The 16,122-nt window shown below is 37.1% G+C and overlaps 1 long non-coding RNA gene and 1 pseudogene across 1 annotated transcript; both read left to right on the top strand.

Moving 5' to 3' along the window:
• Nucleotides 1-2,732: 2,732 nt before the first annotated feature.
• On the top strand, nucleotides 2,733-8,906 carry LOC116546753. Its single transcript, XR_004266826.1, has 3 exons — nucleotides 2,733-2,744; nucleotides 7,652-7,658; nucleotides 8,785-8,906. It is a non-coding gene; the product is annotated as an uncharacterized LOC116546753 (long non-coding RNA).
• Nucleotides 8,907-13,858: 4,952 nt separating this feature from the next.
• LOC116546752 lies at nucleotides 13,859-15,685 on the top strand (annotated as a pseudogene).
• The last annotated feature ends 437 nt before the right edge of the window (nucleotides 15,686-16,122 follow it).

The following is a 16,122-nucleotide window of genomic DNA, read 5'->3' as shown; positions in this document are numbered from 1 at the left end:
CAGTGAACATTCATGTGCATGTGTCCTTATAGTAGAACGATTTATAATCCTTTGGATATATACCCAGTAATGGGATTGCTGGGTCAAATGGAATTTCTATTTCTGGGTCCTTGAGGAATCGCCACACTGTCTTCCACAATGGTTGAACTAATTTACACTCCCACCAACAGTGTAAAAGTGTTCCTGTTTCTCCACATCCTCTCCAGCATCTGTTGTCTCCAGATTTTTTAATGATCACCATTCTAACTGGCATGAGATGGTATCTCAATGTAGTTTTGATTTGCATTTCTCTGATGACCAGTGATGATGAGCATTTTTTCATATGTTTGTTGGCCTCATGTATGTCTTCTTTTGTAAAGTATCTGTTCATATCCTTTGCCCACTTTTGAATGGGCATTTTAGTATTTTTCTTGTAAATCTGTTGTAGTTCTTTGTAAATTCTGGATATCAGCCCTTTGTCAGATGGGTAAACTGCAAAAATTTTTTCCCATTCTGTTGGCTGCTGATTCACTCTAATGACTGTTTCTTTTGCTGTGCAGAAGCTGTGGAGTTTGATTAGGTCTCATTTGTCTATTTTGGCTTTTGTTGTCAATGCTTTTGGTGTTTTGGTCATGAAGTCCTTGCCTACACCTATGTCCTCAATGGTTTTGCCTAGATATTCTTCTAGGGTTTTTATGGTCTTAGGTCTTATGTTTAAGTCTTTAATCCATCTGGAGTTAATTTTAGTGTAAGGTGTCAAGAAGGGGTCCAGTTTCTGCTTTCTGCACATGGCTAGCCAGCTTTCCCAACACCATTTATTGAACAGGGAATCCTTTCCCCATTGCTTGTTTTTGTCTGGTTTGTCAAAGATCAGATGGTTATATATATGTTGCGTTGCCTCAGAGACCTCTGTTCTGTTCCATTGGTCTATATCTCTGTTTTGGTACCAGTACCATGCTGTTTTGATTACTGTAGCCTTGTAGTATAGTTTGAAGTCCGGTAGTGTGATGCCTCCCACTTGTTCTTTTTGCTGAGAATTGACTTGGCTATGCGGGCTCTCTTTTGGTTCCATATGAAGTTTAAGGTAGTTTTTTCCAGTTCTGTGAAGAAGGTCATTGGTAGCTTGATGGGGATAGCATTGAATCTGTAAATTACTTTGGGCAGTATGGCCATTTTCACGATATTGATTCTTCCTAACCATGAACATGGAATGTTTCTCCATCTGTTTGTGTCCTCTCTTATTTCGTTGAGCAGTGGCTTGTAGTTCTCCTTGAAGAGGTCCTTTACGTTCCTTGTTAGTTGTATTCCTAGGTATTTTATTCTCTTTGTGGCAATTGTGAATGGAAGTTTGTTCTTGATTTGGCTCTCTTTAAGTCTGTTATTGGTGTATAGGAATGCATGTGATTTTTGCACATTGACTTTGTATCCTGAGACTTTGCTGAAGTTGCTTATCAGTTTCAGGAGATTTTGGGCTGAGACAATGGGGTCTTCTAGATATACAATCATGTCGTCTGCAAATAGAGACAATTTGACTTCCTCCTTTCCTATTTGAATACCCTTTATTTCTTTTTCTTGCCTGATTGCTCTGGCTAGAACTTCTAGTACTATATTGAATAGGAGTGGTGAGAGAGGGCATCCTTGTTTAGTGCCACATTTCAAGGGGAATGCTTCCAGTTTTTGCCCATTCAGTATGATATTGGCTGTTGGTTTGTCGTAAATAGCTTTTATTATTTTGAGATACGTTCCGTCAATACCTAGCTTATTGAGGGTTTTTAGCATAAAGGGCTGTTGAATTTTGTCAAAGGCCTTCTCTGCATCAATTGAGATAATCATGTGGTTTTTGTCTTTGGTTCTGTTTATATGGTCAATTACGTTTATAGAGTTGCGTATGTTGAACCAGCCTTGCATCCCCGGGATGAAGCCTACTTGATCATGGTGGATAAGCTTTTTGATGTGCTGTTGCAATCGGCTTGTCAGTATTTTATTGAAGATTTTTGCATCTATGTTCATCATGGATATTGGCCTGAAATTTTCTTTTCTTGTTGAGTCTCTGCCGGGTTTTGGAATCAGGATGATGTTGGTGTCATAAAATGATTTGGGAAGAATTCCCTCTTTTTGTATTGTTTGCAATAGTTTCAGAAGGAATGGTACCAGCTCCTCTTTGTATATCTGGTAGAATTCAGCTGTGAACCCGTCTGGACCTGGGCTTTTTTTTGGGAGGTAAGCTCTTAATTGCTGCCTCAACTTCAGACCTTGTTATGGGTCTGTTCAGGGTTTCGGCTTCTTCCTGGTTTAGGCTTGGCAGGAGGCAAGTGTCCAGGAATTTATCCATTTCTTCCAGGTTTATTAGTTTGTGTGCATAGAGTTGTTTGTAATAATCTCTGATGATGGTTTGAATTTCTGTGGAATCTGTGGTGATATCCCCTTTATCGTTTTTTATTGCATCAATTTGGTTATTCTCTCTTTTCTTTTTTATTAATCTGGCTAGTGGTCTGTCTATTTTGTTGATCTTTTCAAAAAACCAGCTCCTGGATTTATTGATTTTTTTGAAGGGTTTTTTGTGTCTCTATCTCCTTCAGTTCTGCTCTGATCTTAGCTATTTCTTGTCTTCTGCTAGACTTTGAGTTTTTTTTATCTTGTTCCTCTAGCTCTTTCAGTTTTGACGATAGCGTGTCAATTTTTGATCTCTCCTTGCTTCTCATGTGGGCACTTATTGCTATACATTTTCCTCTAGAGACTGCTTTAAATGTGTCCCAGAGATTCTGGTAACTTGTGTCTTCATTCTCGTTGGTTTCAAAGAACATCTTTATTTCTGTCTTCATTTCATTGTTTATTCAGTCAACATTCAAGAGCAAGTTGTTCAGTTTCCATGAAGCTGTGCGGTTCTGGGTTAGTTTTTGAATTCTGAGTTCTAACTTGATTGCACTGTGGTCTGAGAGACTGTTATGATTTCCGTTCTTTTGCATTTGCTGAGGAGTGATTTACTCCCAATTATGTGGTCGATTTTAGAGTAGGTGTGATGTGGTGCTGAGAAGAATGTATATTCTGTGGATTTGGGGTGGAGAGTTCTGTAAATGTCTATTAGATTTGCTTGGTCCAGGTCTGAGTTCAAGTCCTGGATATCCTTGTTAATTTTCTGTCTGGTTGATCTGTCTAATATTGACGATGGGGTGTTAAAGTCTCCCACTATAATTGTGTGGGAGTCTAAGTCTCTTTGTAAGTCATTTAGAACTTGTCTTATGTATCTGGGTGCTCCTGTATTGGGTGCGTATATATTTAGGATCGTTAGCTCTTCTTGTTGCATTGATCCTTTTACCATTATGTAATGTCCTTCTTTGTCTCTTTTGATCTTTGTTGCTTTAAAGTCTAATTTATCAGAGACTAGGACTGCAACTCCTGCTTTTTTTTGCTCTCCATTTGCTTGGTAAATCTTCCTCCATCCCTTTATTTTGAGCCTTTGTTGTATCCTTGCATGTGAGATGGGTTTCCTGGATACAGCACACCGATGGGTTTTGGCTCTTTATCCATTTTGCCAGTCTGTGTCTTGTGATTCGGGCATTTAGTCCATTTACATTTAGGATTAATATTGTTATACGTGAATTTGATACTGCCATTGTGGTGCTAGCTGGCTGTTTTGCCCATTAGTTGATGCAGATTCTTCATTGTGTTGATTCTCTTTATCATTTGGCGTGTTTTTGGAGTGGCGACAATTTATACTTTCTAAAAAATTATTTGAAAAGCTACAAAAAGAAAAGTGAGTGGGTGGTTCCTCAGATGTTGAGGTATGGATATGAGAGGAGTTTGAAAAGTAACGGCTCTTACTGTTCTGCAAAATGTCTGCAATTAATATCTAGGCCCTTTGCAGTCTTTATGCTTCTCCTCTGACAGTAGCTATTCAGTCCCTTCCTTCATTCTTGTCCCTTGCTGTCAGTAAGCTTCTCAGAATACAGGCATACATTGCTTAATGAAGGGGATCTGTCCTGAGAAATGCCTCCTTAGGCCATTGTTGTTCTGCGAACAGCATAGAGTATACTTGCACAGACCCAGACGGTATAGCCTATTTATGCACCTAGGTTATATAGTATACTCTCTTGCTCATAGGCTGCAAACCTATACAGCATGTTACTGTACTGAATACTACAGGCACTTGTGACACAATGGTACAGAATTGTTCATCTAAATGTAGAAAAGTTACAATAAAAATACTATATAAAAGAGAAAAAATGGTATACTTGTATAGGGCACTTGAATGGAGTTTGCAGAACTGAAAGTTGCTCTGGGTGAGTCAGTGAGTGAGTGGTGAGTGAATGTGAAGACCTAAGACATCATTGCACACTAGTGTAGACTTTATAAACACTGTACACACAGGATACACTATATATGTAAAAAATAAAGTAATTGTATTACAGTGTTACAATGGCTACCATGTCACTAGGTTATAGAATTTTTCAGCTCCACTATAATCTCATGGGGTCATTGTTGTAAATGTAGTCTATCATTGACTGTAACATCATTATGTGGCTCATTGACTGTATTTCATTCCTCTGTCATGAAGGCAGTTTTCATTGGCCCTGGAATCAGGTAAACTTGAACCTGAATCCTCTTTGACAGTGTATGAATTTGTGACTTTAGACAAGTTTATTAGCCTCTCTGAATCTTGGTTTTAGCTATTTAATATGGGATGAAATCTACCTTATAATGTTACAAAGATTAAACAGTAAGGATGAAGTGGTAAGCATGGTACATGTCATGTAAGTGCTTAATAATATTTGCTTCTGCTTTTCCCTTATCCAGTTGTAGATTCCTTTTAAAAGCAAGAAACCTGATTTACAGTTTTAAAAAAAGGCATTTATAAGTAGTTTTGAATTTTTTTTATTTATTTATTTATTTTTGGGGGGATGGAGTCTTGCTCTTTTGCCCAGGCTGGAGTGCAGTGGTGTGATCTCGGCTCACTGCAACCTCTGCCTCCCATGTTCAAGTGATTCTAGTGCCTAAGCCTCCCAAGTAGTGGGGATTACAGGTGTGCACCACCATGCCTGGCTAATTTTTGTATTTTTAGTAGAGATGGGGTTTCACCATATTGGCCATGCTGGTCTCGAAATCCTGACCTCAGGTGATCTGCCTGCCTTGGCCTCCCAGAGTGTTGGGATTATAGGCGTGAGCCACCATGCCTGGCCTGAAAAAAATTTTTTAAATATGAAATACCAATACTATAAATGTGCTATACTTTAATAAAATTATTTTTATAGAAACTAAAAAGACTCAGACATTTCCAAGTACTGTACCAAATATTAGTCTTAGTTCACCATTAAATTAAAGCTCACACATGGCTTTAAAGTGTCTCATAGAAGATTATATTATTAGATGATGTAGACAACATGTTTTTTCAAATTGTTAATGAATGCATTTTTTAGACACCTAACAGATTATGAATTAGGTAAAGTGCATGAAAGACAGCATGGCTACCAAAATGAGGCAGACTTACCATGTTTATTTTACTTCAAAAGTGTAAGCAAATGTGAGGGAGAGTTTCACAAACATTTGAAGACAGTAGGTAGCTCATCAAATGAAGTGATAATATTCATAACGTAAACTTTATAGTGGAGCTGTCAGACTAGTTTATCTTAAGACCAAAGTTCAAGATGATTGATATCATTTGTGTTGAAATTATTTGTACATTTGGAAATCGGTAAGTATTCTTCACAGAGAATAGCACATTCAGGTTCTAACATTATTCCTTTCCCCCACAAAGTGGTACAGCCACAAACACTAGTAACAGTTCATCTGTTTTTTGAACTCATCTTGTGCCTCTAAGTTATTAAGACTTAAGACGCTCTTGGGAGATAACATGTAGTACCCTCATCTTAGGCAGGAAAATAGAGGTATAGAGAAGGGAAAGGGTAGAATTTTCTTTCCATGCTCTACTTGTGACAGGCCGGGAAATGTTAAAGCCTTTCTGACTCACAGGCTCTTTAGTCTTTAACATGTATTGTTTATTGATTTGCAAAATGACCCTAATATGTAATGTCATTACCAGTTTTCTTATGTTTATACTGAAAGTGGTTGTGGGTATGGAGTATGTTTTATAGAAAAGACCATTATCAAAAACGAAGAAGACAGTTGTGTGGCATGGATATTGCCACTGTCCCTTGTTCTGCTCCTGGCAAACATTGCTGCTTGATCATGTGACTATTTCAGAAGCTAGATTTGACCTCAGAATCCTTTTTTTTTTTTAATTTTAATGTTAATTAATTTTTAAATTTTTTTTCTTTTTTTTTTGAGATGGAGTCTTGCTCTGTTGCCCAGGCTAGAGTGCAGTGGCACGATAAGGCCTCACTGTGTTGCTCAGTCTGATCTTCAACTCCTGAGGTCCAGCGATCCTCTCACCTCAGGTTCCCAAAATGCTGGGGTTACAGGCGTGAGCCACTGTACCCGGGCTCAGAATCCTTTTCAACATATTGTTCAAGGAAGGTATTACCAGTCAATCACAGGTCCACAAAACAAAGTTCTTTTTTAGTCCCTCCTTATTTAATTTACTTACTTAAATCATGTGCATTAAGAGATTATGAATTTACTTAAAAGTTGAGGATCTATTAAATTTGTAGTCCTGTAGCTGGCCTCAAAGTACCATATATAGGACTCAGTTTATGTTTCCAGCAGGTTTACTTTCCTGTGGGTCAAATAGACAGGCACATAATTAGAAGACAGACTCTGCTATATTATTGCTGGGAAGAGAATAGAGAATGATGTAAGATTAATTTTTACTTGGTGGATGTGGTGATTTTGGACTTTGAGGATAGAATCTTTAAAGTCATCTTGAGCAAAGGCATAGAAGATAGAAAGTGTAGGATGGGTTTTGGGGAATGACAAATAATGTATCTTGGCTTAAGTACTAAACAAAGATAAGGTAGGAGCAAATAGAGTAGCTTGCTCCCTGTACAATGGGCTTTGGGTTTTATTTTGTTGTTCCTAGTCTCACACATGCGTTTTAATCAGTAGAATGATGTGATCCAGATCTGTGCTTTAAGAAGATAACTCTTGAGTTTGAATAGAAGTAAGGTTGGAATCTTGACATAAATGTAGGAATCCTTGGTAGTAGTATAGGAAAAAATGATGAGAATAAGAACTAAAATTCTGAAATGGAAATGGTGAATTTAGAATAAATTTTAAGGTAAAATTAATGTGATTCCTATAGGGTTAAGTTATCCCTAGAGTCCCCAGCATTTCTTTGGGAGGATATTTAGTAATTTCCTTTGTATGTTTCAAGTTAAAAAAATTTTTTTAAGGTGCTTTTTTTTTTTGTCTCCTTGTATTTCTGGAGAATTGTTTCTTTATCCTTGGTATTTCATTAAGTAGGATATGTATTTCCATCGGTGATTTGGTTTATTTTTTCTTTCCTTGTATAGATTTTTTTCACCTTTATTTTTGGGATATTCTCTATTATATCTTTCTGCCTTTTCTCTTCCATTTAATTAATTGTTCTACTTGAGGGATACTAATTATCTTTCTGTTCAGCCTTTGTCCTAGATTTTTTTTTCTAAGTCTTTTGATTTCTTTGTCATCATTTTTCTTTTCAAAATTTTTTTAACTGTCTTTTCCTTTTATTTTCTTTTTCTTTCTTTCTTTTTTTTTTTTTTGGATACAGGGTCTCTCTCTGTCACCCAGGCTGCAGCGCAGCAGTGGTGTGATCACGGCTCACTGCAGCCTTGAGCCTGTGGGCTCAATCTATCTTCCCATTTTAGCCTCCTGAGTAGCTGGGACAACAGGTGTGCGCCACCATGCCTGGCTAATTCTTGTATTCTTTTGTAGTCTTGAGGTTTTGCCAAGTTGTCCAGGCTGGTCTCGTACTCCTGGACTCACGTGATCCACCATCTTGGCCTCCTCAATACTCTTGTTATCTTGAGATTTTTCTCTTTGCCATTTATTTAAGCCTTTAGTTCTTTTCCTTGCTTCCTTCCCTCCCCAATTCATTATTCTTCTTAATGGTTTTCTTAATGCCAAAATGTTTCTTTTTAATTTACTTGTTTTATCTTTTCATCTTTGGGCTTTTCTTTCATTAAATGCCTGTTCTTATTAAGTTGCTCTGTGTTACAAGAAACTGTTTATATGGTTGTATGGCCATTTCTTTTTGTCTTGCTCAGGCTTAATTTGGATACCTAGGTCAAGACTTTGCTTTTGCCCTTCTGTGGCCCTACACTTTCCCATCTGCTTAGATCATGTTAAATGTCCTATACCAGTCTCATTTCTACATACTACATACTGCTGAGGGTGTAGTATGATTCTATGTGTTTCAGATCCTTCCCTCAACTCATTATAGGGCCTTAGAAGTTGGCAGATCCTGGTGATGCCTCTGCCTAGGTTTTGAAGCCTCTGTGCTCAAGATATTTTCCTCAACTTCTCTAGGGCATGACAAATCAAATTTTTCTATCCAAACAAGAGGTATTTCTTAAAATTTTCAAGTTTTTTAGTTCACCTTTCTTTCTCACTGCTGCTTGCAGGTGGTAATCAGGCTAATAGTCACACTGTATCATACAGATTTTTTTTCTGTCTACTTTTTAAAGTTTGTAGGTTCTTAGCTTAAATAGCTTTTTGTATTATTGTATGTAGCTGTTGGGTTTCTGGTAAAAAAAATATCACATACACATATGTATATGCATTTATATCATATTAGTGGGTAACAGGACATTCTTTAGTCCTTTTTCACTCTACTATCTTTACTTGAACACTTGTGTGATTTTCTAAATATTTGCTTTTGACATAATTAATAACACTTATGTATTATGGGAATTCTACTTCTTAGACCAGGATTAAACAGTCATTAGATTGAATCAGCAACCAACAGAATGGGAAAAAATTTTTGCAATCTACCCATCTGACAAAGGGCTAATAGCCAGAATCTACAAAGAACTAAAACAGATTTACAAGAAAAAAACAAACAAGCCCATTCCAAAGTGGGCGAAGTATATGAACAGACACTTTACAAAAGAAGACGTATATGAGGCCAACAAACATATGAAAAAATGCTCATCATCACTGGTCATTAGAGAAATGCAAATCTAAACTATATTGTGATACCATGTCACGCCAGTTAGAATGGCAATCATTAAAAAATCTGGAGACAACAGATGCTGGAGAGGATGTGGAGAAATAGGAACACTTTTACACTGTTGGTGGGAGTGTAAATTAATTCAACTATTGTGGAAGACAGTGTGGCAATTCCTCAAGGACCTAGAAATAGAAATTTCATTTAACCCAACAATCCCATTACTGGGTATATATCCAAAGGATTATAAATCATTGTATTATAAGGACACATGCACATGAATGTTCACTGCGGCACTGTTTACAATAGCAAAAACTTGGAACCAATCCAATTGCCCATCGATGATAGACTGGACAGGCAAAATGTGGCAGATATACACCATGGAATACTATGCAGCCATAAAAAATGATGAGTTTGTGTCCTTTGTAGGGTCATGAATGAACCTGGAAACCATCATTCTCAGCAAACTGACACAAGAACAGAAAATCAAACACCGCATGTTCTCACTCATAGGTGGATGTTGAACAATGAGAACACATAGACACAGGGAGGGGAGCATCACACACTGGGGTCAGTGGGGGGGTGGATATAGGGGAGGGACAGCAGTGGGTGGGGAGTTGGGGAGGGATAACATGGGGAGAAATGCCAGATATAGGTGATGGGGAGGAAGGCAGCAAACCACACTGCCATGTGTGTACCTATGCAACAATCTTACATGTTTTTCACATGTACCCCAAAAACCTAAAATGCAATTAAAAAGAAAAAAAAGAAAGAAAATCTTTTAAGGAGCGAAATAGAAAAAAAAAATTGGTTGGGTGTGGTGGCTTACGCCTGTAATGTCAGCACTCTGTGAAGCTGAGGTGGGTGGATCACCTGAGGTCAGGAGTTCGAGACCACCCTGGCCAACATGGTGAAACGCTGTCTTTACTAAAAAATATAAAAAATTAGCAGGGCGTGGTGGTGGGCACTGGTAATCCCAGCTACTCAGGAGGCTGAGTCAGGAGAATCACTTGAACCCGCTAGATCGAGGTTGCAGTGAGCTGAGGTTGCGCCACCTCACTCCAGCCTAGGCGACAGAGTGAGACTCCATCTCAACAACAATAACAACAAAATTTTAAAAATTTAGCTCAGTGCAGTAGCTCATTCCTGCAATCCCAACACTTTGGGAAGCCAAAGTGGGAGGATTGCTTGAACCCAGGAATCCAAAACCAGCCTGGATAATATAGCAAGGCCCCCACCTCTGTAAAAAGTAAAAATAAATTAGCAGGCCATGGTGGCATGCGTCTGTAGTTAGTCCTAGCTACTCAGAAGGCTGTGGTAGGAAGATCACTTGAGCCCAGGAGTTTGAGACTGCAGTGATCTGTGATTACACCACTACATTCTAGGTGGGTGAGAGAGCAAGACCACTCCTCTTAAAAAAAAAAAAAATTAAATTCAATGTCCTACACTACATTAAAAACATCAGTGACCCTAAGGCATTTTTAAATTTCTATTTTTCCCTTCTTTGTGTTTTTACAGAATTCTTATATAATTACAGTGAGAATATAGTGACCATATATTTTTGTTAATATTAGGACAAATATTTTAATATTTCTAGCTCATCTTTATAATCTTATTACATGATATGTCATACTTTATTAAAAATTTACTCAAGGCCGGGCGCGGTGGCTCACGCCTGTAATCCCAGCACTTTGGGAGGCTGAGGCGGGTGGATCACGAGGTCAAGAGATCGAGACCATCCTGGTCAACACGGTGAAACCCCGTCTCTACTAAAAATACAAAAAATTAGCTGGGCATGGTGGCGCGTGCCTGTAATCCCAGCTACTCAGGAGGCTGAGGCAGGAGAATTGCCTGAACCCAGGAGGCGGAGGTTGCGGTGAGCCGAGATCGCGCCATTGCACTCCAGCCTGGGTAACAAGAGCGAACTCTGTCTCAAAAAAAAAAAAAAAAAAAAAAAAAAAATTTACTCAAATATGGGACACTAGTTGTTTCTAATTTATGCTCTTTTGTGTGCATCTAACCTTTTTGTTTTTGTAGTTTTGTATTATATTTAAAATAAATACAAGTTGTGCGTGGTGGCTCACGCCTCTAATCCCAGCACTTTGGGAGGCCAACGCGAGACAATTGCTTGGCGTTAGGAGTGCAAGACAAGCCTAAATAATATAGTGAAACTCTGTCTCTACAAAAAAAATTTTTTTTTTAATTAGCTGGCTGTGATACTGTGTGCCTTTAGTCCCAGCTACCCGAGAGGCTAAGGTGGGAAGATCCCTTGAGCCAGGGAGGTGGAGGTTACAATGAGCCATGATCGTGCCACTGCACTCCAGCCTGGGTGACAGAGTAAGACCTTGTCTCAAAAAATAAAATAAAATAAAATAAACTGTGTAAGATTGAGATTAATGGACAAATCAACTTTATTAAATTTTTATACTTCTCACCCTGGCACTAACTGTAGTGTGTATTTATGTTACTAGATGGAAATTCTTTTGAGATAGTTGCCTAAATTGACAGCTTATTACTCAACCCTTAATGCCAAAAGAATTTTTTTGGTACTGTTATATTCTTCACCTATATACTTCCCATGGCTTTAGTAATTAGTGTTTTTCAAATGTCTTCTAGCTTTTATAAAATTATATACATTTAAAAAAATATATGTTCTTTAACTTTTATTTCACTGACTTTAAGGGAACAGGTGATTTTTGGTTGCATGAATGAATTGTATAGTGGTGAAGTTAGATTTCAGTGCACATGCCACCCAAATAGTGTACATTGTACCCTACTACATTCTGTAGTTTTTACTCATCCCCCTCCCACCATCCCCCCTTCTGAGTCTCCAGTGTCCATTATACCTCTCTGTATGCCTTTGCATAACCATAGCTTAGCTCCCAATTATAAGTAAGAGCATATGGTATTTGGTTTTCCATTACTGAATTGCTTTACTTAGAATAACAGCCTCCATCTCCATCTATGTTGCTTCAAAAGATATTATTTCATTCTTTTTTATGGCTGAGTAATATTCCTTGGTATATATATACCACATTTTCTTAATTCACTCATCAGTTGGTGGGTAATTAAGTTGGTTCTACATCTGGCAATTGTGCATTTTGCTGCAATAAATATACATAATGCAGCTGTTTTTGAAATACAATTTTCCTTTGGGTAGATACCCAGTAGTGAGATTGCTGGATCAAATGGTAGATTTAGTTCTTTAGAAACCTCCATACTTTTTCCTGTAGATGTGTTACTAATTTATATTTCCACCAGCAGTATATAAATGTTCCCTTTTCATCACATCTATGCCAATATCTATTGTTTTTTGACTTTTTAATAATAGCCGTTCTGGCTGGGATAAGGTGATATCTCATTGTGGTTTTAATTTGCATGTCCCTGATCATTAGTGATGTTGAGCCTTTTTTTTCATGTTTGTTGGCCATTGTATACCTTCTTTTGAGAAATGTTTATTGATGTAATTTGCCCACTTTTTAATGGGATTATTTTATTTTTTTCTTGCAGATTAGTTGGAGTTCCTTGTAGATTCTGGATATCAGTCTTCTGTCAGATGCATAGTTTGCAAATATTCCTTTCCATTCTGTGGGTTGTCTGTTTACTCTGATTATTTTTTGTTGAGCAGAAGCTTTTTAGTTTAATTAGGTCCCATTTATTTTTTGTTGCATTTTCTTTTGGTGTCTTAGTCATAAATTCTTTGCCTAGACTAATATGTAGAAGAGTTTTTCCTAGGTTTTCTTGTAGCATTTTATGGTTTCATGCCTTAGATTTAAGTCTTGAATTCATCTTGGGTTGATTTTTGTATATGGCAAAGGATAGGAATTCAATTTCATTCTTCCACATGTGACTATCCAGTTTTCCTGGCACCATTTATTGAATAAGGTGTTCTTTTCCCAATTTTTGTTGTGTATGCTTTGTCAAAGGTCATTTGGTTGTATTTGGCTTTACTTCTGGGTTCTCTACTCTGTTTCTTTACTCTGTGTATATACTTTTACACTACTACCATGCTGTTTTGGTTACTATAGTAGCCTTGTAGTATAATTTGAAGTCGAGTAATGTGATGGCTCCAGATTTGTTTTTTTGTTTAAGATTGCTTTGGCTATTTGTACTCTTTTTTGGCTGCATGTGAATTTTAGGATTGTTTTGTCTAATTCTGTGAAGAATGATATTGGTATTTTGATACGCATTGCATTGTGTAGACTGCTTTTGGCAGCATGGTGATTTTCATATTGATTCCGCTAATGCATGAGTGTGGGATGGGATGTATTTCCGTTCGTTTGCATTGTCTGTGATTTCTTTCAGAAGTGTTTTGCACTTCTCCTTGTAGAGATCTTTTACTTCCTTGGTTAAATGTATTCCTAGGTTGTTTTTTTTTTCAGCTATGGTCAAAGGGATTGAGTTCTTGATTGTTAGTCATTGTTGGTGTGCTACTGATTTGTGTACTTTGATTTTGCAACCTGTGACTTTACCTAATTTATTTATCAAATCTAGGAATCTTTTGAAGGAGTCTGTAGGATTTTCTAGATATATAATCATATCATTGGCAAACAGAGATAGTTTGACTTCCTCTTTCCCAATCTGAATGCGCTTTATTTCATTCTCTTGCCTCAGTGTGCTGGCTATGGCTTTCCGTATGTTCTTACTTTAAAGGAGAGACTATTACCCAAAATGAAAAAATTACTTGGATTGGAAATTGGAAGAAATACTCTGAAAGTATTATTTTTTACATAGTCAAATTTGGTAGTTTGATTTTATTATTTCTGGATTTTGCGGTCATCATTTATAGCATACGTTTGTAAAAGTTAAAAAAAAATTTCCTTATTTTCTTCCAACATAAAGTTATTAATCAGTGCATTCATTATTTGCTAGGAGTTCTGTAGAAATCATGAGTAGCTTTTGGGCTTTTCTGCATATAAAAGTATAAGTATCATATTGTATAATAACTCAAGTAATTACCCTTATTTAGGAATGTTTAATGTACTTCTTTTTTCTCTTCACAGATTTTGTCAAATTTTAAGAACAAATGCACCTTATAGCTCATGGAAGAAAAAACACAAATCAACACAGTTTTGGGTTCCAAGATCCCAAAGGTAGGAACAAAATCTGTAGGAAGTACCTTGCAGCCAATGTCAAATGGGACACCTGTTAATTTATTAGGAACTTCCAAGAATAGTAACATCAAAAGTTACATACAAAATAATGGCTCTGATTGTTCATCATCTCATTCATTTAATTGGAGAAAAGCAAATAAATACCAACTTTGTGCACAAGGTGCTGAAGAGCCTAACAATACTCACAATTCACATGATAAAATAATTGATCCTGAAAAACATGTTACCACTCAAAGAATGTTTGATAAAAATGGGATAAAGGGAGGTTTGGAAAGTGTTTCGTTATTCACATCAAAGTTAGCAAAGCCATCCACTATGTTAGTGTCATCTACAGAGGAGTTACACCAAAAGTCTTTTTCTGGACCATCTAATTTGGGTAAATTTACCAAAGGCACATTATTAGGAAGGACTTCATATTCTTCAGTCAGTACTTCAAAATCACAGTTGAATGGATTTTGTGGAAACTGGTCGGCTAGTAGCAGGCAAAGGCCTAGAGCAAACTCCTGTGCCACCTGAAGCAGTTCTGGTGAAAGCCTAACTTAATCCCCAGACAGTAGTAAATCTATTAATTGTGAAAAAATGGTAAGGTCACAAAGTTTTTCACATTCCATTCAGAATTTTTAATAGAGCTGTGGGTCTTACAAAGCCTTATCAAAAGCAACAGCTAACTGTTAGAGTGCCTCCGCGGTCAAGTATGCTAATAAGAAATTCCTGGCAGTCAGAAGTACTCAATGGGAATGAACATTTGGGGTATGGATTTAATAGGCCTTGTGCTGCTGGTGGAAAGAAGTTGGCTTTACCAAACGGTCCAGGTGTAACTTCTACTTTAGGCTATAGAATGGTTCATCCCTCTCTACTGAAATCTAGCTGATCTCCATTTTTTGGGACTATCACAGTTGATGGAAATAAAAATTCACCTGCTGACACATATGTAAAGGAAGATGCTACAGTTTTGGCTGAGGACAGAGCTACTAATAAGGACCAAGAACTGATTGAAAATGAAAGTTACAGAACAAAAAACAACCAGAGCATGAAACATGATGCTGAAACGAGATACCTGAGTGATGATGTGGATGACATTTCCTTGTCTTCTTTGTCATCTTCTGACAAGAATGATTTAAGTGAAGACTTTAGTGATGATTTTATTGATATAGAAGACTCTAACAGAGCTAGAATAACTCCAGAGGAAATGTCTCTCAAAGAAGAGAAGCATGAAAATGTGCCACCACAGGATATATTTGATTCCCCCAAGGAAAATGAAAAAGCCCTCAATAAAACTGATGAATGGATAGACATTGTGTCTCTGATAAATATTACTAACCTTAAGTTTCTTTGATTTCTTTTAGATAATATAACTGAACTTACATTTAGAATTATCTTCAGATAGATTTCAAGATACTATCAGTTTTACGGAGGGATGGATCTAGACAAAATTGGAGTGGGGTAACATTTATTTTCCTTGTGACTTTTGCTCCATACCCCATTTTTCACCCTATCTAAAACAATGTTAATAAAACCACTCTTAATCTTTGTTGTTCTTTGGCTGTTACATACAGGCTTATTCCTGCTTAGTACAGACAGTACTTCTAACTGACTTTTCCCCTACTTACCTCAACCAGTGGTATGACATTCATCAAACCATCTCTTCTCTTAGGGTGGCATATCATTGCTATTTGTTAAGAGTAAAGGTGTACCAAAGGGTAAAATGAGGTAATGTAGGTTGTGTCTAATCTAATTGATTCTTTTTTTAATCCTAAAAAATTTTTCTTGTTTAGCAATTTTTGTAGATACACAACCAGAGGGCGCTATATGTATTTTTTAAACTGAAGAACGTGAAATAATACCTGTTAAACATTTCCTCTTATGTTTGGTTATCCTATTACTAAATGCACGTGTTTGTACGCACATGAAAATAGAACAAACTGAAGGGATTGGATATAGACATGTGGTATGTCCAGTCCCTTCAGTTTGTTCAGTTTGTCCCCT

Source organism: Sapajus apella, unplaced genomic scaffold, assembly GCF_009761245.1.
Source record: "Sapajus apella isolate SASKATOON/1434 unplaced genomic scaffold, GSC_monkey_1.0 scaffold1321, whole genome shotgun sequence".
In the NCBI taxonomy this organism is placed as follows: Eukaryota; Metazoa; Chordata; class Mammalia; order Primates; family Cebidae; genus Sapajus; species Sapajus apella.
The sequence above is the reverse complement of the archived record's forward strand: the minus strand, read 5'-3'. Positions and strand labels throughout refer to the sequence as shown.